Genomic DNA, 22,070 nt, shown 5'->3' with positions numbered 1-22,070 from the left:
GCAAACTAGCTATTACGATCAGAAATTGCTCTCTCCTTGAACACAGCCAGGTCGTTAGTTTGAGTGGCAGGAAGAGGCATTTGTGGGTGGTAACAGGGGAAGGTGCTTGTGAACGGGGGAGTGGAGAACTATGCAAACGGCGTTTTATGGGAGTGCATAATTAACTAAGTAGTGTCATGGTACATGTGACATGGGAGGTTTTTACACTGACTTGATCGTAGTGCTTAAGAGAGGGCATGGTCAACCTTAAGCTCTATGACCAGCTCCGATGGTTCCCGATGGTCTCGACTAATCCTTATATGCCCGGAGATGACGTGTAATGTGAACGAGAAGGGGGCGTATTTTTTGTCTTACGGCCGCATCCTCCCCTCGCTCGTCCAGCTAATGATCCCATCTTAACGACACAACTTGCGAGCACTTCATTTGCATATCCAGCCCCTTTTACCTTACGACCGTGCGGCCGCAACGACCGACTCTGAATGAGGTCCAATATGTGGACAGGACTACCAAATATGGAAAAAAGAACCGATTTGTCCACACTGTCTCCAGCAAAGGTTGGAAGAATTAGGGTATATATGGTGAAGACGCTCCGGGACAAGGTACCAGTGAGTGTATACCTTATAAGAGTTTTCCTTAATGGAGACACTAATTGAGCATTTTGATATATTAAGGCGAATAGACTCCCAAGTGTCTTCCCCTAGAGAGGTACCTAACTCCATCTCCCAACAACGCTCATGAGTCTCTAGGGGCGGGGTATCCTGATCTAGTATACAATGGTGGATCTGAGAAATTAAGCCCTTTTCCGTGGGTCTATAAATGCAAAGGTGTTCCATAGCCATGGGGTTTTGTAATGCATCTGGAGAAGAAAGGGATGAAGAGATAAAGTGACGGATCTGGAGATACTGGTAGAAACAGGACAGCGGTAAAGAGTGTATCTCCCGTAACTCTATAAAAGAATGGGGGACAAAACCGCCCAGAATGTGATGAAAGCGGGTGATGCCAGCTACCGACTATGTAGAGACCATGTGGGGTGAGTGGCCAGGGAGAAAAGAAGGGTGAAACCAAAGAGGTGTCTGAGGTGAAGGATGTGTAGACATAGTGAACTTGGTATCGAGAGAGTACGACGAGATAGAGAGGGGTCTCAGTTTTCTAGGGAGCCGCGGTAGGTTTGAAACCGAGGGGATTTAGATGAGTGCAGATTCAAGATTAACCCATCATTTGGTTCCCTTGGGAGAGTGCCATATAACTAGTTGACTAAGTCTAGAGGCTTGGTAGTATTTGGATAACGAGGGGAGACCTAGGCCGCCAGCTGAAGTGGTCTTGAAAAGGACAGCTCTACGTATGGGAGGTCTTCTGTGAGTCCAGATACATTTACCATAACTTGCCTGTAAAGAAGAAAGAACACGGGGGAGGGACTACCACAGGAAGAGAAGTTTGGGAGGACATTAATTTTTATCACGGCTATACAGCCTATCCGAAAAATAAACAGAGAGTGCCAATGAGAGAGGTCTTGTTCTATGGCTCTAAAGAGGGGAAGATAGTTTTCCTTGTAGAGACTGTGGTAAGATTTTGTCAGGTTGACACCTAGATATTTAATGGATTCTGAATGCCAGTTAAAACTGAAATTGAGATGCAGGAGATCTAGAGACGATGTCGGGATATGGAGGGGCAAAGCTACTGATTTATCGTTGTTGACTTTATAACCGGAAAATTGTCTGTATAGGGAGATTTCTTGGAACAGGTTTGGAAGGGAAAGCAAGGGGTTGCTAAGAGTAAAGAGGTCATCGTCGGCAAATAGAGAGATTTTATAAGAGGAGTCACCTACTTGAATGCCAGAAATGTCTGGATTCACTTGGATCTTACAGGCCAGGGGTTCAATACTTAGAGCAAAGATCAATGGGGAGAGAGGGCACCCCTGCCTAGTGCCATTAGAAATGGGGAAGGAGTCAGAGGGAAGACCTCCTGCAAGAACTGAGGTGGATGGATTATGATAAAGGACCCTAATGGCTTGGAAAAATCTACCATTAAAACCGAAGCTGAGGAGAGTATTAATCATAAAGGGCCAGGAGACCCTATCAAAGGCCTTTTTGGCATCAAGGGCAAGAAGGAGGGAGGGAAGATTAATAGAGTTTACATGGTGTTTAAGGTCTACTGTATGCCTAGTATTGTCAAGGGCTTGATGGGAGGGGACAAAGCCTACTTCGTTCGGATAGATAAGAGAAGAGAGAATGGGGTTTAGTCTATTTGCCAAAATTTTGGCAAAAAGTTTGAGATCTGTATTTAAAAGGGAAATTGGTCGATAGTTGGCTACCAAATGGGGACCCTTACCTGGTTTCGGAATAACCATTATTTTAGCCCTGGTAGTATCCATGGGAAAAAGTTACCTTCAAAAATTTGATTACAAGAGTTCATGAGATGGGGGATAAGAGAGCTCTGGAACGTTTTTTATAGTAAGAAAAGGGGAGAATGTCCGGACCAGGCACCTTCGAGGGTTTCTGATGTTTAAGAGCACAGGAAACCTCTTCCTCAGTTATGGAAAGGTTAAGTGATTCAGAGGTGGAGGCATCGATGTGAGGTAGATAACAAGAAGTCAGGTAGTCAGTAATGGAGATAGAGAGAGGGGGTGGAGATGGATCATGATCCGCAAGGTTATAAAGATAAGACTAATAATCTTTAAAAATAGAGTTGATTTTGGAGGGGTAGTATTAAAGAGAACCAGAATGGTCCTTAAGCACAGGAATCGCCATAGTAACCTTACGAGCCTTTAAACGGTTGGCAAGAAGAGTGTCCGCCATGTTGCTCTTTTCGTAGAATCGCTGGCTCAGCCATCTAAGAGATTTTCTATTTTTTCAGAGAGAATGGAATTAAGGGCAGATTTTGCAGAAGTGAGTTGTTTATAGAGAGCGTCAGTGGGAGAAGACACTTGTGATGTGCCCACGAAGGATGGATTTATGAGCCTCCCATACCATGGGAGAACATCCGGAGGAGGAAACATTAAGAGCAAAGTAGTCCTTTAAGAAGTCTGTAATTTTAGTTTGGAAATGAGGAAGTTTAAGAATGGTCTCATTTAACCACCAGGTGGGGCTGATGACTGGGATGTCTAAGAGATCGAGGAAGGAGGTAACGATAGAGTGATCAGACCAGGAATCAGGGATGATACTCGCATCTATAAAAGGTGTTTGGAGATGCAGAGACTGCATAAAATTAAATCAGTTCTGGAGTAAGTACGATGGGGATTAGAATTGAATGTGTAATCTTTAAAAGAGGGATTGAGGGAACGCCATGTATCAAAAAGACCAGCTGTTTTCATGTGTTTATTGAGAATTTTAGAAATAGGACAAGAAGAAGGGCGGGTCCGAAAGAGACTTATCCAGGGTCAGATCCAGAACAGAGTTAAAGCCGCCACCGAGAAGTAAGTGGCCAGTACAACGTTTGTGCAATATTTAAAAAAATTAATTATAGAAACAACACTGGCCTACATTAGGGGCATATACTGCGGCGATAGTAACCACTATGTGTCCAAGTCTGCCAGTGAGAATAACGAATCGACCATCCGCATCAATGCATACAGAGTCTTGGGAAAAAGGTAAATTATTTTTAATGAGAATGGCTACACCATTATGTTTAGACGTACTGGAGTTGTAAAACACGGTGGAGAAGTGTCTAGAGAGAAGGGTGGCTTGGTGAGCGAAAGTGAGTTTCCTGCAAAAGGACAATGTCAGCCTTTATTGATCGAACAGTGCAAAACAGGTGGGAACGCTTCTGGGGAGTATTAAGGCCGCGGACATTCTTTGAGGCTATAGTGAGAGGAATGTCAGATTAGTTTTGGGTCGGCTGAGAGATAGCAGTGGATTGGTCCCAGCTTGCGAGGGAAAATGTGGAAAAGAAAGAAAAGTGAGGGAGAGAAAAAAAACACAACAGGGACTGAGGGCCTGATTCAGACTTGGGAATAGAGTGAGATATCTCTCTCAACTGATCATCTTGGTGAAACCATGCTGCACTGCAGGTGGGGCAGATTTAAAATGTGCAGAGAGTATGAAAACGCTACCTACAAAAAAGGAGGAGATTGTAAACAGAAGGTTGGACTTAGAAGTCCAGAGATGAGCAGGCTAAGAAAGCCAAATAAACCTCTAGGGAAATAAGAACACAACAAAAATAAAAAATAATGTTGGCAGCATCACAATTAGAGAAAAGATATGTCTCCTAAAAGAGAGAAGAAGAAAGGAACAGAAAAGGATTTGTATGGGAGCAAAAGCATCCCCTGGATGCAGGAAGAAGCGGGGAGGGGAGAGAAGTAACAGATTAGTAATTATAATCACAAAAAGAGCATAATTTAGAGAGACATACAAAAAAGAAAAAAAACAGATTAATAGACAGTAATAAAGTTGTACGGTCTAATATGGGGCTACAAGGAGAAAGAAAAAAAATGGGCGGAAACATATATATGGTGAAGTTATAAATTGTAATTATAGTAAGGAGAAAAAGGCAAAAAATCGCTACTATCTCTCAATACTTTAAACTTCATAAAAAAGACATAAACAGTATATAGCATAACAGATCAGTATTAGCTAGTACCTAAACGGAGAGAACAGCAGAAAATATATGTATAGAACATAGATACATAACATAATACAGAATTGTCCATATGATAGCAACAATTGGTAACCATATCTAAGAAATAAATGAACAATCTACAGTCAGGTCCATAAATATTGGGACATTGACAGAATTTTCAGATTTTGGCCTCTATTCACCACCACAATGGTTTTGAAATGAAACAAACAAGTTGTGCTTTAACTGCAGACTTTCAGATTTAATTTGAGGGTAATTACATCCAAATCGGGTGAACGGTGTAGGAATTACAACAGTTTCAATATGTGCCTCCCACTTTTTAAAGGGGCCAAAAGTAATGGGACTATCAACTCAAAAGATATTTCATGGACAGGTGTGGACTATTCCCTCATTATTTCATTATCAATTAAGCAGGTAAAAGGTCTGGAGTTGATTCTAGGTGTGACATTTGCATTTGGAATCAGTTGCTGTCAACTCTCAATATGAGATCCAAAGAGCTGTCACTATCAGTGAAGCAAGCCATCATTAGGCTGAAAAATCAAAACACACCCATCAGAGGGATAGCAAAATGGCCAAATCAACTGTTTGGAACATTCTTAAAAAGAAAGAACGCACTGGAGAGCTCAGCAACACCAAAAGACCTGGAAGATCACGGAAAACAACTGTGGTGGATGACAAAAGAATTATTTCCCTGGTGAAGAAAAACCCCTTCACAACAGTTGGCCAAATCAAGAAAAGTCTCCAGGAGGTAGATGTATATGTGTCAAAGTCAACAATCAAGAGAAGACTGAATAGAGAAGGTTCACCACAAGATGTAAACCATTGGTGAGCCACAAAAACAAGAAGACCAGATTAGAGTGTGCCAAACAACATCTAAAAAAGCCAATACAGTTCTGTAACAACATCCTATGGACAGATGAGACAAAGATCAACTTGTACCAGAGTGATGGGAAGAGAAGAGAGGGAAAGGAACTGCTCATGATCCAAAACATACCACCTCATCAGTGAAGCATGGTAGTGGTAGTGTCATGGCGTGGGCATGTATGGCTGCCAATGGAACTGGTTCCCTTGTATTTATTGATGATGTAACTGCTGATAAAAGCAGCAGAATGAATTCTGAAGTGTTTCGGGCAATATTATATGCTCATATTCAGTCAAATGCTTCAGGACTCATTAGACGGCGCTTCACAGTGCAGATGGACAATGACCTGAAGCATACTGCAAAAGCAACTAAAGAGTTTTTTAAGGCTAGAAAGTGCAATGCTATGCAATGGCCAAGTCAATCCCCTGACCTGAATCCGATTGAGCATGCATTTCACTTGATGAAGACAAAACTGAAGGGAAAATGCCCCAAGAACAAGCAGGAACTGAAGACATTTGCAATAGAGGCCTGGCAGAGCATCACCAGGGATGAAACCCAGCGTCTGGTGATGTCTATGCGTTCCAGACTTCAGGCTGTAATTGCCTGCAAAGGATTTGCAATAAAGTATTAAAAAGTGAAAGTTAGATTTAGGATTGTTTAGTTTGTCCCATTACTTTTGGCCCCTTAAAAAGTGGGAGGCACATATAGAAACCGTTGTAATTCCTACACCGTCCACCTCATTTGGATGTAATTACCCTCAAATTAAATCTGAAAGTCTGCAGTTAAATCACATCTTGTTTGTTTCATTTCAAAATCATTGTGGTGGTGAATAGAGGCCAAAATATGAAAATTCTGTCAATGTCCCAATATTTATGGACCTGACTGTACATCTCAGCTATATACTTAAAAGAGAGACGAACGAGGAAGGGGAAAGGTAGGGGGTGGGGTAAATACAGAGAGGACACCATTAATCAGATCATGGTTGTAAACTAGGAAAAAAATCAAGAGACTTAAGTGTGGAGAATAGTAGAGCAGGTACAAGGCACAATCGTTGGTTGGTAAGGCACTCACGAAACATTGGAGTTCCCTTCCCGGGGAGTGGCCCGATTCCTCTAGATAATAGAGCAAGTCTTTACATTCACGAAAATCTCGGATGAGAACAGTCTTGCTGTTCAGGTCTACAATTAGCTTGAAGGGGAACCCTCAGTGATATGATTCTTCTATCACCGAGAGCCTCGGTTAAGTCTCGGAAGTCTCTCCTCTCGTCAGGGGTGAAAGATCCCGGTAGAATTGGAGCTTGGTTAATTCGAATAGGATGTGTGGTTTACACTTTGTAGGGTTGATAATGAGTTCTTTGTTCTTATAACTAAGGAACCTCATGATGACGTTACGGGGTGGGTCGTTATCCCTGGGTTTCGGCCGAAGAGCGCGGTGTGCCCTTCAAGTGGTAGTGAGCCAAGGTCGGGGAGTAGGAAAGAAAAGAGTCTATGTAGATAGGATTGTAGAACATCAGAGGAAACTGATTCTGGAATGTTACGGATGCGGATGTTATTCCTGCATTCCCGATTTTCCAAATCTTCGTTTTTAGAGCGAAGGTCAGAAAGTTCAGTGACAATGTGATCCAGGTCTCTGCTGGTCTCATTTAAGGCTTTCTGGAGACCGCCCTAGTGAAACTCAAATTTAGTGGTTCTTGCAGCTAGAGTTGGTTTCAACTCTAGCTGCAACTGCTTTGTCGAGTTTGGTTTCAAGAGAGTTCTTGAACTTCGTAATGAGGGAGCGAAGAGCTAGGATATCTTCTTTAGTGGACGGAGCGGGTGAGTGAGAACCATCCTTATCCATGGAAATGAGAGGGGGGGAAGAAGATTTCGTGCCACTCGTGAAGTGTTGCGAAATATCACTTCCTCCTTGCTCAGGAGTCTTGGTAGTAGATTTCTGCATATGTGGGCCACCAGTATCGAGGTCGCCGGAGAAAAACAAAAAATCCAGTGGCAATAAATTTGTCAGGGAACAAATGGGTAGAGAGAAAAAACACACACACATATATTATATATATATATATATATATATATATATATATATAAAATCCAGAAAACCCGGCACTCATAACCTGGGGTCAGGGATACTTGCTAGGGTGCCTTTCGGAAGGTGCATAACGCTTCCTCCACATAGCATAGAACAAACGGACGGCACTCCATAGACTTGGTTAAGATGAATAATAAAGGACCATTTTATTCATCTTAACCAAGTCTATGGAGTGCCGTCCGTTTGTTCTATGCTATATATATATATATATATATATATATATGGGGTTAAAGGACCCAGGGGATAGGGAGCATGCCCACTAGTGTGTCATTGTATTCAGGTAGTCAGGATTTAGGGCCTGATAACTGAGAAATGGAGAACTGTAAATAAGTTGTATAGCCCTATTCAAGTGCAGCCTGTTAGTGGATATTAGGAGCTTAGTAGAGAAGTACAGTGGGCAAGGTTATTACAGTGAGAAGCCACAAGATGGAGCCTGAGTCTCAAGAGTGGAATCTTAATTTCTCATAGAACTGTTAATCCCATAGATAGAAAGGGAGCAATATGCACAACAATAGATATTGATAAAAATAATGCCCCCTGACTCCCACACTCAGGGCAAATAATAAAACCAGACAGTTAGATTCAGATTGCGTGGGCAGGTGGAGTAGAGTGGGCTGCAATATGGAGGGAGCACACAGGGACTGGGGATGATCCAGCAGACTAATACTCACTACCTGCATGCAGGGCAGAGAGAGGAGGACAGAAGCCTCTAACAGTGCCTGGGGGCTGAGCTCCACTGAGAGTAGCAGACACGGGCCAGCCAGCAATCAACAAGCCCCAGGAGCAAACCCCGGCAGGTACACTGGAGCTGACCACAGCGGAGGGGACCAAGATGGCGGGTGGACCCCAGCTACGGAGGCCGGCTCTGGCAGTGATTGGGTCCAGGTCCCGGGACAGGAGGCAAGGTACCTAGGGGGGGGGAGATCGTGGGACTCTAATCAGGGCAGTCGCAGAGAGTAGGGCAGTCAGATAGTGCTGCACGCTCCAGCGCCGTCAACTCCGCGGTCATCAGTGGGACTTCCGGAATCGAGGTCCCGGCTTGTGGGAGGGTGGAGGGCCGCTACCCGCAGGGAAAACAGGAGATCCTCTCCCTGCTCCGCGATCACCACCACCCGATATGCACCCGGTGTAGGATACCACGGAGACACTCCAAGGGCCAAACTATGCTTGTGGAGGTACAGTAGGGCTGGCAGGAGTGGATAATTGCCTGGAGCCCTTATGATGTGCGTCCTCTCAAAATGGCTTCCAGGCCACGCCCCCGAGGTATCCCAAGCTTCTATGAGGTTTTCCACCCCTAGAGCTTCTTTATTGGTGAAAACTTCTGGTGATCCTGGATCTTTCATGAGAATCTTGGGAGGAACAGTCAGTAGGACAGAATGTCCTAAGTATGTTATGAACAAGCAAAACTGTTTAGGTTTGGTTGGTCAATTACCCATCTGTAGAGAAAGTTCTATTATTATTATTGACTACTCTACTCTACATAGCAAATTACTAGCAAAATGGCAGGATCCTTTTGTAGTAGACCTTAGAGTAGGAGATGTAAATTATGAAACATCCCAACCAGATATCCCAAGGGGAAAACAGATTTATGATGTGATTATATTGAAAAACCAGGAAACCTCTGGTGGCTGACTTATGGATGCATTTTCAAATACTCCGGGTAGAACAACTTTGATACAACATAATATTATGACCCGTCCTGGGGTGGTGGTTCACCAAAGGCCTTATAAGTTACCAGTAGGCCAGCATGAACAAGTTACTAAAGAAGTGAAAGAAATGTTAATCCAACATTGAATGATGTAGTCCCATTGTGTTGGCTGATGGGAGTATTAATTTCTGCATGAGTTTTAGAAAGGTGATTGCAGTCTCAAAGTTTGATCCGAATCTCATGCCCAGAGTGGATGAACACCATTATTGTTTATGAAATGAAATGGGGAGGGGAAAGGGGGAACGAGTTCACAGCACCGATCCTGAGTAGATCTTCATAAAAAATATGATAGATATGCTAAGGCCACCTCTGATATGAATTACAATGTTGTAATACCATTAATAACACAGGGTGGTGGTGCTACCCAGAGTAAATGTATGGGGTTAAGAAAAATGGGGGGTATCAGTTTGTGAAGAACTTCAACCGAAGAACTCTATAGGAGTGCAGACCATACTAGCAGATCTCTCACTCCATATAATCCACTTGTTTTATGGAGCATACACACGGTCAGATTTGTCAGATCTGTCAGATGACCGATTTGAACGATTTTACCAAAGATTTGAACAATTTTTAACTGCATTAAAATTAATGGAATCGTCCAAGTCTGACTGCAAACACATCAGATGTCAGATATCGTTATCTGACCATCGGGAACGCGCATCATTCAAATCGTTCATCTGACAGATATGTCAGATTTTCCTTCAGATATGAACGATTGAAGGATTTTTTAAATAGTTATCGTTCAGATCTGAAGAAAAATCTGACCGTGTGTATGCTCCATAAGTGTGAAAGGAGCAGCAGAGCCTAGTATTGAATCTGATACCCCTTACCTTTCTATATTTGTTCTGTTATGACCCTAGCTGGGCATTACTATACTAAACTATTACCTCACATTCTTCACCAAATACAAACATCTAACATCTTTTGACCTGGTGTTTTTTATTATTGTTTTACATGTTTCATGTTGTATTGGCCATTATATGTTCTTTCTATATGTCGCCTACCTTATCTGGGTTATTATAACCAAGATTTTTCTACCCACTCTTATCACTTCTTTTGTCAGATCTCTTAATATCTGTGTAAGTCTTTTTATACCTATTTGTTGCAGGTATTATTAAAAGTTATGTTTTATTGATAATTTAAGCTAACAGAGAGCACTCCTATAGAGTTCTTCAGTTGAAGTTCTTCACGAACTGATACCCCTCTTTTTTCTTAACACCATTATTGTTTAGTCAAGTATACTTCAATCCTTGATCTCACAACAGGCTATTGACCGCTGACCAAAGCATCTAAGGAAAAAAACATCATTTTCTACTTACTTAGGTTCGTTTCAATTGGTTACTATGCCTTTTTGCTTCCTGGCGTCCCTGCTTCCTTTCATTGACTTATGGATGAGGTTGTTCAGTTATTATAGTATGTATTGGAGGACACATTTAAACCATAGTTGGGATGTGCTATAGTCATTATGGAAAGCAGGTTATAAACATGAAAAATGTGCCCTTTGAAAAAAAGAGAACAAATATTTCAGTTACATGGTAGGGAATGAATGTCTTAAGCCTTTGATAAATAAGGTGCAGGCCTTGCAGATCACAGTAGTGTCCACCACAAAGAAGCAGTTGCAATGTTTTCTGGGATTGGCAGGATATTATAGGAGGTTTATTGCTAAATCTTTAACGATGACTACACCCTTGGCAGATTTATTAAAGAAATCTGCTGCAAATAATCTGTAGTGGTCTCCGGAATGTGATTTAGCTTTTAATTCTGTCAAACAATTGCTCTGTAACAGCTCACAGTTGAAAGCCCCAGATTTCTCTAAACAATTAATTGTACAAATGGATGCTTCCAAAGATGGTTTAGGGGCTGTTCTATGTCAAGAATTTGATGGGGTAGAGCATCCAAGAGTGGTATACAGAGTCAGACTCAGTCGCACACAGAAATAAAAGTGTCACATATAAAATGAATGAGTGCAGTCTCGTGAAACGGGTTGTCACATCCAAATGAGACTAACACACATTTTCGGGCAAAAAAGACACTTTGCATAAGCCAAGTTGCACAGGACCTGGCACCATGAGGAAGGCTGTTTAGCAAGGCTGAAACAAGTGTATGAGGACACATCTATAGTTTTCATATAGCATCTACTATTGCTTAGTTTGTCTTTAATTTGCTGAAATCACTGTTAATGATCTTCGTGGTCCACGTTGAGCCTGGCATCCATAATCCAGTTTATTCATAAAGTTTAATTCTAATTATATTTTTAGCTACAGTGCTCTGCAGAATTACAGGGACTATCTTAGTAGAGGTGGGTGTTCTAAACCAGTGTTTTGTTTGGAAGAGTGAAAATGGGATTTATCGGTAAGTACAAAATCCTTTTCTCTGATTTCATAGGGGACACTGGAGTGAATACACTGGATGAGAGAGTGGAGCCTGGCACTTTAAATTTCTTTAGAAGTGTAGCTGGCTCCTCCCCCTCTATACCCTGCCCAAGCTCAGTAAAGATTAACCAAGCATGAGTGGAATTGTAGAGCATAGACAGAGGAAACTGGGACAAGGAATAGGAGGAACCAACTAGAAGATCCAAGACTGAGAACAGCGAGCAATAGTGACAACAACCAATATGCCGCAGGCAACCAAGATGCAGTGAAAAACTCTCCAAGGAACACTGCAGCAAGGAACAGCACTGGGAGGGTGTCCAGTGTCCCCGATGGAATCGGAGAAAGGGATTTATCGCGTAGTAGCGAAATCCAATTTTCTCCTTCATCCACTAGATGACACTGGAGGCATCAAGCCAGTGGGGACGTCCCAGAGCTGCCATCATGGGTGGGAGGACATACTAAAGCTGACCACCCGTGCGACTAACATTAAATAGGTGTCACCAGAGAACAAATGGTAGAATAGCCAAAGATATGAACTGTGGACCAAAGAGCCGCATGGCAAAGTTGACAAGCAGAAATTCTTTACCTGACCGCCCCCGAGGACTTCATCAAAAATACAGAGTGCATAAGAGAGCACCCAAAAGAATCCATTGTAGCACGGAAGTAATTTGAACACAAGACACTAGAAAACCATAAACACCGCCGGAGACTGTGAAGATGCAGCTGCAGCTGACCAAGCAAGAACTACAAGGACGATCAACGTGGAAGGCCGATACCACTATTTGCAAAAGAGGCCATCTTTGTGCTAAGCACATCCCGATCGTAATGGGACATAAAGTAAGAAGAATGATTGGACAAAGCCCCAAGCTCAGACTCTGCTGAGCGAAGGCTAGAGCCAATCGTAGAACTGTCATCCAGATCCATACCTGAGGTCCATCTATTCTATGGGCTCAAACCCATCTGACTGTAGGAATTGAATGGGTTTGATTGTAGTAATTACCACCAGGTTGAGATCCCATAGGGCAGGAGGAGGCACACCAGTAACGAAGACGTAGTAGTGTGAGATATATCAACAAAACCTGCTGAAGAAGATCCAGCCAATGTGGTAAGAGCCACGGGCCGCCTGCAAGTACCTATGTAAAGGGCAAGTACCACACTTGGCAAGGTCGATCCAGAGTCACCAGGAGGACTGTCGTGGATTTGCGCTAGGGAGGACTAAGAGCCTGTGCCACCGAACATCTGGGAGAGGACGCAGACTAAGTGGAAGATGCCAGCTATGATCATGTGTACCAACAAAGGGAATAATGACACTTTTCCCCACAGGGAACCAAATAATGGACTAAGGAACCCATCACGGCCAAGAACAACCAGTTCCGGTGGCAATATGACATGCCCCAAGGGTGCCATGTAGAGTATGCAGAGCAGGTCAGAATGCAGCAGGAACCCAGAAGAAGCCATCATTTTAATTTTATATTGTTTATACAGATATCCCTAGACACCAAACCAGAGGGCAACTAAGGCATGGAAAGAAGACAGGATGCATTCAGTAAGTCACTAGGTAATAAACTGAATGATCCATAGAGTAATAAATACAATGTATAGCGACCCAGGAGACGTGAACTAGTATAAAAAACAAAACTCCTCCTATTCCATCCAAATAGACAAAAAAGGAACAGATATCAAAAAAACAACAGCAGCCACCCTGAAGCAGCACTGCGAGCTCACTTCACGCTGAGAAGAGAGTACTACTGCTCTTAACCATGGTTGAGTTGTCTGGACACTTTGACTATAGAATGATCCAAAAAACGCACTGTATATCAGACAATGCGTATCGCTCCAGGAAGGAGGGATAACAGTTGTAGTAGAAATATGGACACATATGTACCTTAGAGAATGTCAATCAGCCGAGAAAGAACTAAGAAGGGATATAGTCAAATAGATATCACTCTACCCGATAATGGATATAACCCCATAAGAAGATATTAGAACAAGTACAGCAACTGAAAAAAAAAAAAAACAGGATTGTCTATCCAAGGGATAGAGAAGTAGCAAAATCACTAACATATAATATCAGATGCAGTAGTTATTGTACGCCAGGTCAGGGTGAAGCATTGATGTATAAGGAAGTACAGTTGAAAATAGAAAGGGCTCTTAGGGTGTAGAGCCAAACTTACATGAAATGAGGAAACCCTATAGGGACAGATGTCTGATAGTACAGCTGTTAAGGTGCTATGGGCCTGATTCAGACCCGGACGCTAAGCTGCAATCGCTCGCTGCCAAAAGGGGCCGGGTATGCAAATTCCGCGATCGCACCGTGTGGCGTGAGGACGCCCTCTATGTTTAAGAGCGACGGCAGTGAGCGAACGCTGGTGTATAAAGACGCCCAGTTTCCTTTCTTAGCACACGTCATCTCCAGGAAGTGTATTATTAATCGGTAACATCGAGAGCCATCGAAGCTGCACGCAGCGCTTGAGATTGACCCTACCCCACCGCAAGCACTGCGATCACTGCAGACTGAAATACAACCATGTGACGTGTACAATGACACCTCCATGCTAATTATGCACGTCCTTTAAACATTATTTTGACGGCAAGACACGCCTGCGTTTGCACCACCACTCCCCCGTTCACAAGCACCTTCCGCTGTTACCACCCACGAACGGCACTATCTTTCACTCAAGGTAGCGCTCAGTCTTTGTGCTACGAGCGCAGCATTCCCGATCGCAGTGACTGGTTCATGCATGCGCACTGCGATGCAACAATTGCTCATAGCGAGCGATCGCGGCTTAGCGTCCAGGTCTGAATCAGGCCCTATGTCAGGTGTGTGTTGTAGCAGTGAACTTGTCACCCTTCTAAAGGGTTCTGAGACAAGAGTACCTGCCTAGGAATGTGGAGTAAGCCCTTTACCTGCGAGCGTCCAGGACCCACCTGGTCCCTTTGTAGATTTTTACTGACACATGGTTAATGTCGTAGTACCTCATGCAGCTAGAGTACCCAGGGCTGCCATCAGAAACGATGGGGCCCGGGACTGACAAAATAGGCAGGGCCCCTCCTCTTAGGTGGGGGGGGCAGTTTGTCAGAGGTGGGCGTTGCTGTGGATAATGTGGGCGAACAGCATGATGGTGAGGGTGTGAGCCGTGGGAGGGTGAAGGTGTGAGAGCAGGGTGAGGATGTGAGAGCAACGCGAGGGTGTGAGAGCAACGTGAGGGTGTGAGAGCAACGCGTTTCTGAGGGTGTAAGCCATGGAAGGGTAAGGGTGTGAGAGCAGGGTGAGGGTATGAGAGCAAGTTGAGGGTGTGGGAGCAGGGTGAGGGTATGAGAGCAAGTTGAGGGTGTGGGTGTGAGAGCAGGGTGAGGGTGTGAGAGCAGGGTGAGGGTGTGAGAGCAGGGTGAGGGTGTGAGAGCAGGGTGAGGGTGTGAGAGCAGGGTGAGGGTGTGAGAGCAGGGTGTGAGTGTGAGAGCAGGGTGTGAGTGTGAGAGCAGGGTGTGGGTGTGAGAGCAGGGTGAGGGTGTGAGAGCAGGGTGAGGGTATGAGAGCAAGTTGAGGGTGTGGGTGTGAGAGCAGGGTGAGGGTGTGAGAGCAGGGTGAGGGTGTGAGAGCAGGGTGAGGGTGTGAGAGCAGGGTGAGGGTGTGAGAGCAGGGTGAGGGTGTGAGAGCAGGGTGAGGGTGTGAGAGCAGGGTGTGAGTGTGAGAGCAGGGTGTGAGTGTGAGAGCAGGGTGTGAGTGTGAGAGCAGGGTGTGAGTGTGAGAGCAGGGTGTGAGTGTGAGAGCAGGGTGTGGGTGTGAGAGCAGGGTGAGGGTGTGAGAGCAGGGTGAGGGTGTGAGAGCAGGGTGAGGGTGTGAGAGCAGGGTGAGGGTGTGAGAGCAGGGTGAGGGTGTGAGAGCAGGGTGAGGGTGTGAGAGCAGGGTGAGGGTGAGGGAGCAGGGTGAGGGTGTGAGAGCAGGGTGAGGGTGTGAGAGCAGGGTGAGGGTGAGGGTGTGAGAGCAGGGTGTGAGTGTGAGAGCAGGGTGAGGGTGTGAGAGCAGGGTGAGGGTGTGAGAGCAGGGTGAGGGTGTGAGAGCAGGGTGAGGGTGTGAGAGCAGGGTGAGGGTGTGAGAGCAGGGTGAGGGTGTGAGAGCAGGGTGAGGGTGTGAGAGCAGGGTGAGGGTGTGAGAGCAGGGTGAGGGTGTGAGAGCAGGGTGAGGGTGTGAGAGCAGGGTGAGGGTGTGAGAGCAGGGTGAGGGTGTGAGAGCAGGGTGAGGGTGAGTGTGTGAGAGCAGGGTGTGGGTGTGAGAGCAGGGTGAGTGTGTGAGAACAGGGTGAGGGTGTGAGAACAGGGTGAGGGTGTGAGAGCAGGGTGAGGGTGTGAGAGCAGGGTGAGGGTGTGAGAGCAGGGTGAGGGTGTGAGAGCAGGGTGAGGGTGTGAGAGCAGGGTGAGTGTGTGAGAACAGGGTGAGTGTGTGAGAACAGGGTGTGGGTGTGAGAGCAGGGTGTGGGTGTGAGAGCAGGGTGTGGGTGTGAGAGCAGGGTGTGGGTGTGAGAGCAGGGTGTGGGTGTGAGAGCAGGGTGTGGGTGTGAGAGCAGGGTGTGGGTGTGAGAGCAGGGTGTGGGTGTGAGAGCAGGGTGAGGGTGTGAGAGCAGGGTGAGGGTGTGAGAGCAGGGTGAGGGTGTGAGAGCAGGGTGAGGGTGTGAGAGCAGGGTGAGGGTGTGAGAGCAGGGTGAGGGTGTGAGAGCAGGGTGAGGGTGTGAGAGCAGGGTGATGGTGTGAGAGCAGGGTGAGGGTGTGAGAGCAGGGTGAGGGTGTGAGAGCAGGGTGAGGGTGTGAGAGCAGGGTGAGGGTGTGAGAGCAGGGTGAGGGTGTGAGAGCAGGGTGAGGGTGTGAGAGCAGGGTGAGGGTGTGAGAGCAGGGTGAGTGTGTGAGAACAGGGTGAGTGTGTGAGAACAGGGTGAGTGTGTGAGAACAGGGTGAGGGTGAGTGTGTGAGAGCACGGTGAGGGTGTGAGGGCAGGGTGAGGGTGTGAGGGCAGGGTGAGGGTGTGAGGGCAGGGTGAGGGTGTGAGAGCAGGGTGAGGGTGTGAGAACAGGGTGAGGGTGAGTGTGTGAGAGCAGGGTGTGAGTGTGAGAGCACGGTGAGGGTGTGAGGGCAGGGTGTGAGAGCAGGGTGTGAGTGTGAGAGCAGGGTGTGAGTGTGAGAGCAGGGTGAGGGTGTGAGAGCAGGGTGAGGGTGTGAGAGCAGGGTGAGGGTGTGAGAGCAGGGTGAGGGTGTGAGAGCAGGGTGAGGGTGTGAGAGCAGGGTGAGGGTGTGAGAGCAGGGTGAGGGTGTGAGAGCAGGGTGAGGGTGTGAGAGCAGGGTGAGGGTGTGAGAGCAGGGTGAGGGTGTGAGAGCAGGGTGAGGGTGTGAGAACAGGGTGAGGGTGTGAGAACAGGGTGAGGGTGAGTGTGTGAGCAGGGTGTGAGTGTGAGAGCACGGTGAGGGTGTGAGGGCAGGGTGAGGGTGTGAGAGCAGGGTGAGGGTGTGAGAGCAGGGTGAGGGTGTGAGAGCAGGGTGAGGGTGTGAGAACAGGGTGAGGGTGAGTGTGTGAGAGCAGGGTGTGAGTGTGAGAGCACGGTGAGGGTGTGAGGGCAGGGTGTGAGTGTGAGAGCAGGGTGTGAGTGTGAGAGCAGGGTGTGAGTGTGAGAGCAGGGTGAGGGTGTGAGAGCAGGGTGAGGGTGTGAGAGCAGGGTGAGGGTGTGAGAGCAGGGTGAGGGTGTGAGAGCAGGGTGAGGGTGTGAGAGCAGGGTGAGGGTGTGAGAGCTGGAGTCTTTGTACCTGATCAGTCTCCAGCCTCTCCTCCTCCTGCCCTCCTTCCTCTGCACCACACGCAGTGGCTGTAAATAGCTTCTCCGCCCACAGCTGCTGCTCCTTCTATCCCCGGCTGCTGTCTTCCTTGCACAGCTTCTCCCTGCTGCTCCTGCTCGGCGCTCACATTTACCCGGACAGAGAAAGGGACCCGGGGGCAGGCAACGCATTTTGAATATAGCACTGGCCGCAAGCCAATCAGAGCTTGCAGACCGGCAGACCAATCAGGAGCCGCAACTGCGGCCGCTCCTGATTGGTTGCCGGTCCACAAGCTCAGATCAGCTTGCGGCCGGCTCCAAAGTGGAAATACCGCCGGCACTTGTCCACTCCGCTGCTACCCGGGCCCCCTTTCTGTCCGGGCCCGGGACTATAGTTTCGGCAGTCCCCCCCCTGATGGCGGCCCTGAGAGTACCAAAAGTTTCCGTAGGTGGTCCGAGACCCTGCACTTTACATCCTGGTCTTTTAGACTACATGTATAGCCACTGTAAGGGACCACAGTCTATGACTAACAGAATGATAATAGCGCAAAAATAACTCTTAGGGGGTAAATTTACTAAAGTGAGAGTTTTTAGAAGTGAGTTTCAAAAGTGATGTTGCCCATAGCAACCAATCAGATTCCACTTAACATTTAACTAGCACCTAGAAGATAATAGCTAGAATCTGATTGGTTGCTATGGGCAACATCACTTTTAAAACTCACTTCTAAAAACTCTCACTTTAGTAAATTTACCCGTAAAGGTGCATACACACGTAACGATTTTTTGAACGATGTCGATAACGATGTCGTTATCGTTAATTAAAATCGTTCAGTTTATGAGTTATAACGAACGATAATCACAAAAGCGCACTCCCGTTTGTAGTTATAGTTCATCGTCCATTTCAGACTGTCCAACATGACGATTTTCATTAAGGGAAGGAACATAGGGCCTGATTCAGACCCACTCGCGAGCGGCTGTACGCTCGCAAGTGGGTCGATGGTCTGCACTGAGCATGCGCACGACGGAGGGAGCTCCGTCGTGCGCATGCGCCAGACACGACGAGCGAAGGACTTTCCTTCGCTCGTTGTGTCCGATCAAAGGGGGCGTGCTGTCAATGTTGATTGACAGCACGCCCCCTTTGGTGGGCGTGCCGGGGGCGTGCCTCCCTGACGGGGGCGTTCCCACGGGAACGCCTCCCGTCAGAAGCCGGCCCACTGACATCACTAGTGATGTCAGTGGGAGTGATTTTGGCTCTGATAGAGCCAAAATCACTCTGGAGCTTGCGGTTGAAAACCTCAACCGCAGGCTCCGGCTCGCAATTTCGATGGTCGCGATGGTCACGACCATCGCGGCCATCAAAATGCACGCTCGTATAGCCTGTGGGTGGTGACCCACAGCTATACGAGCGTCCAGGAGGACGCTCCATGAAAAAGGAGCCCGGCCCTCATGCAGAGCGTGCGCTCTGCTCAGAGCGTACGGCTCTGAATGAGGGCCATTATTCGTTCAAAAAATCGTTCACTTTTTCAAGGGAAAATCTGACAGAAAATCGTTGGTTACAAAATAGTTACATGTGTATGCACCCTTATACCTCTTTTACACCGAAGCTAAAACCCGGGTTATTGCAGGGTTAACCCGGGCAGCTCCCTGGTGTAAAAGGGGTGAGGGTTGGATCGCCAGGTCGAGTGACCCGGCAATCCAACCCAGGTAAATAGCAGGGTTTAACACGGGAGTAACCTGTGAAACCCTGCTGTGTGTACGGCGCACTCCGGCGCACTCTTGATGACCTGCAGTGCGCCGCAAGCCGGCCGATTGGTCCGGCTTCAGTGGCACTTGGAGATGACGTCATCTCCAAGCGTCCACTTTCATGCCGGAAAAGCCGGGTCTATGCAGACCCGACTGCGGTGTGAGCGGCACCGACTCGGGAATATCCCGAGTCGGCGCTGGCTAAATTCCGGGTCTGATCCGGATAGGAACCCTGTATAGATGTGAGTGTGGCCTAACTATGGAGAGATAGATATATACATATATATATTTAAAGATAGATATATATATATATATATATATATATATATATACGTGCTAATGGAGATTCCCCCTCCCCCGAAGGATGGACAGAGACTTGAGCTCATACACATGTAAAGATTTTCTGTCCAACCATCCAACTAGTTGATTGGTTGGAATCTGGTTACGTATGGGAGTAACTAATGATCAGCAATTTGCTCCTAAATGCCAGAAAACAGATGAAAATGGTCGTCAGACAAGTTTGTTAAATGTTTGATCTAAACAATTTGTTCAAACAACAGTTTTTGTCCATTTTCCGGTGTTTGGGAGCAAATTGCTGATCATCATTTACTCCCATACGTTACAGATTTTCATTCCAACCAATCAGCTAGTTGGATGGTTGGACAGAAAATCTTTACGAGTGTATGCAGCATAAGATATACTATAACTAATGGTCATCATACCTTCAAAAGGGATAGGGAGCATGAACTTGTTACTCCGTGCGATAGGCAGCATATGCCTTGTATGGGAGTAGGCGTGCTTTTATAATGGCGATAAAACCTATGTTGCTGAGATAATGGATATTATTAAATTCACCTGCCGAGTAAAACACACAGCAATGCTAATGTGTTTGAATCTTGGACTTCCTATATCTCCAATATGTAGTGTAACCCTTGAATATTAAACACAGGGGTAAAACTGTCAGTTATAAAAATGAACTACTTATTATTTTGAATGTGAGTAAAATGGGAGTCAAACTCATGGAGTTTTGATCATGGGTTTTGGTTGTGCGAACTGTGAGTTGGTCCATCAATGCCTGTTCCAAGAACTTGAAGTGGTCCTGGAGAGGTGGTGGAACTAATCTCCGCCTACCCCCCCCCCCCTCCCACGCAGGGGCAGAGCTACTCCTCTCAGGGGCCAGAACAACTGTGAAAACTGACACACACACCCCCCACCCCCGCCCACCCCTTTAAAGAGCATGGCCGGGGGCTGCCTAGGCGTTAGGGTACTAAGATGTACTAAGCTCTGGAAGTGATAAATTGGTGATAAACTACCAGCCCTCAGCTCCTGTCATCTTAACTGCCCCTGAAGAAACTTTAGGGGCTAACCTTAGCCCCCCTCTAAACAGGTGCATCCGACTCCGAGCCGGGCACCAACGAAACTGAGATGCCTTGGCTCGGGGGCGGGGTATAGGAGGTATAGTGCATCCTGGGAGGCTGAAAACTTTAACTCTATGGTGCCCGATGTCATCACCTATACCCTAAGGTATCCTGTGGATACCCTATGGACCCTGATGTAGAAACAATAATTTTATCCTATCTACATAAAACCGCTTATCAGGGTTACCCCATGCCTCCTCAATAAGCTCAGTGAGCTGTTCAGACACAGGGAACTCCGTTTTGACCACCTTTCAGTGGTGATTAAACAGCGGTCATCTTACTATGAGCAGGATCACCATCCTGAATATCTAGGACTGATTTAACCACCCTCCCCAAAGAAGTAACATCCACAGTAGATAGATAATCCTCCTCCCCAGAAGTAGATCCTGGAGAGGAATCCTGTGCATCATCAGATACCTCTGTTGATACATCTGAATCCATATCTTGGGCAGACTGAGGTCAGGACAACTTGCGCCTTAGTCACTAGAATGACCATCAACATCCCTTATTGCGGAATGCATATGAGGTGAAAACATATGTGGACACCTCATCCAAGGAGGCATCGATGGAGTAGCCAAACGATCCACCTGCATCATAACCTGGGACAAAGAGGCAACCCAAGATGGCTCTTGTCCAACAACAGGTAAACCAGACTGGTAAGGTGGCACTTTATAACAGTCAACACACAAACCCTGCTTTATGTCCTGTGGAGGACACACAAACCTTACATGAAACCAGCACATGTCGCTCCCCGTCCTGTTTCCCTTTATCTTTTGACATATTCAAAGTAAAGGCACAATCGCAAAGTTATGTGACAGCCTTCACAAAATCTCAATGAATGTGAAGTACTTCAGAAAGAAATAACAGTGATATAGTTATAATTGACAGACAGAAATAAAAAAACAGTATCAGTCAGCAGCTAACAAACAGTCACATACAATGCACATGTAATATAATTACAACTGGCTCTAAATCAGCTACAGCAACACAAAGGAATGGTAGGACATAGAGCACCGTATACCTGAACCAAGGGAGAGGTATACAGGGAGACTGACCCAGACCCTCCTGAGACCAGTTACCGGGTGCACTGCGTCTCATACACGTGGAGGGTAGGCGGAGCAACCCAGATGCTTGAAACCCTTCTAGGGACTGTGTATGGGTCGGGGGAACGCCTACCTCTCCTATGATGCATTAACTAGCTGGGTACGCTGGCCTCGTGGCAGCAGATTGCATCTGCTACCGATCCCCGGCATCAAGCAACAGGGCCCCAGCTGGTGTAGTAAGGATGCGGCCAATCCCTGGTCCTTACAGCAGCGGCTTCTGGTGCGTCTCTGACACCAGAAGCAAGGACTGCCGCGCGCGATTCCCCATAAGTGAGGAATCTCTTTACCTGACATCTCTGAGCATCCGCTGCAGTCCAGGTCGTAGCCTCGCTGCTAGCTAAGCTCAGCCACGACCCACCGAAATCCCAGCACAATTACTGATGTTGCGGGCCGGCGGAGGTAGATGGGAGTC

This window comes from Taudactylus pleione, unplaced genomic scaffold (genome assembly GCF_031769625.1).
Source record: "Taudactylus pleione unplaced genomic scaffold, aTauple2 ptg000041l, whole genome shotgun sequence".
NCBI classification, from domain to species: domain Eukaryota; kingdom Metazoa; phylum Chordata; class Amphibia; order Anura; family Myobatrachidae; genus Taudactylus; species Taudactylus pleione.
Note: the sequence above shows the minus strand (reverse complement) of the source record.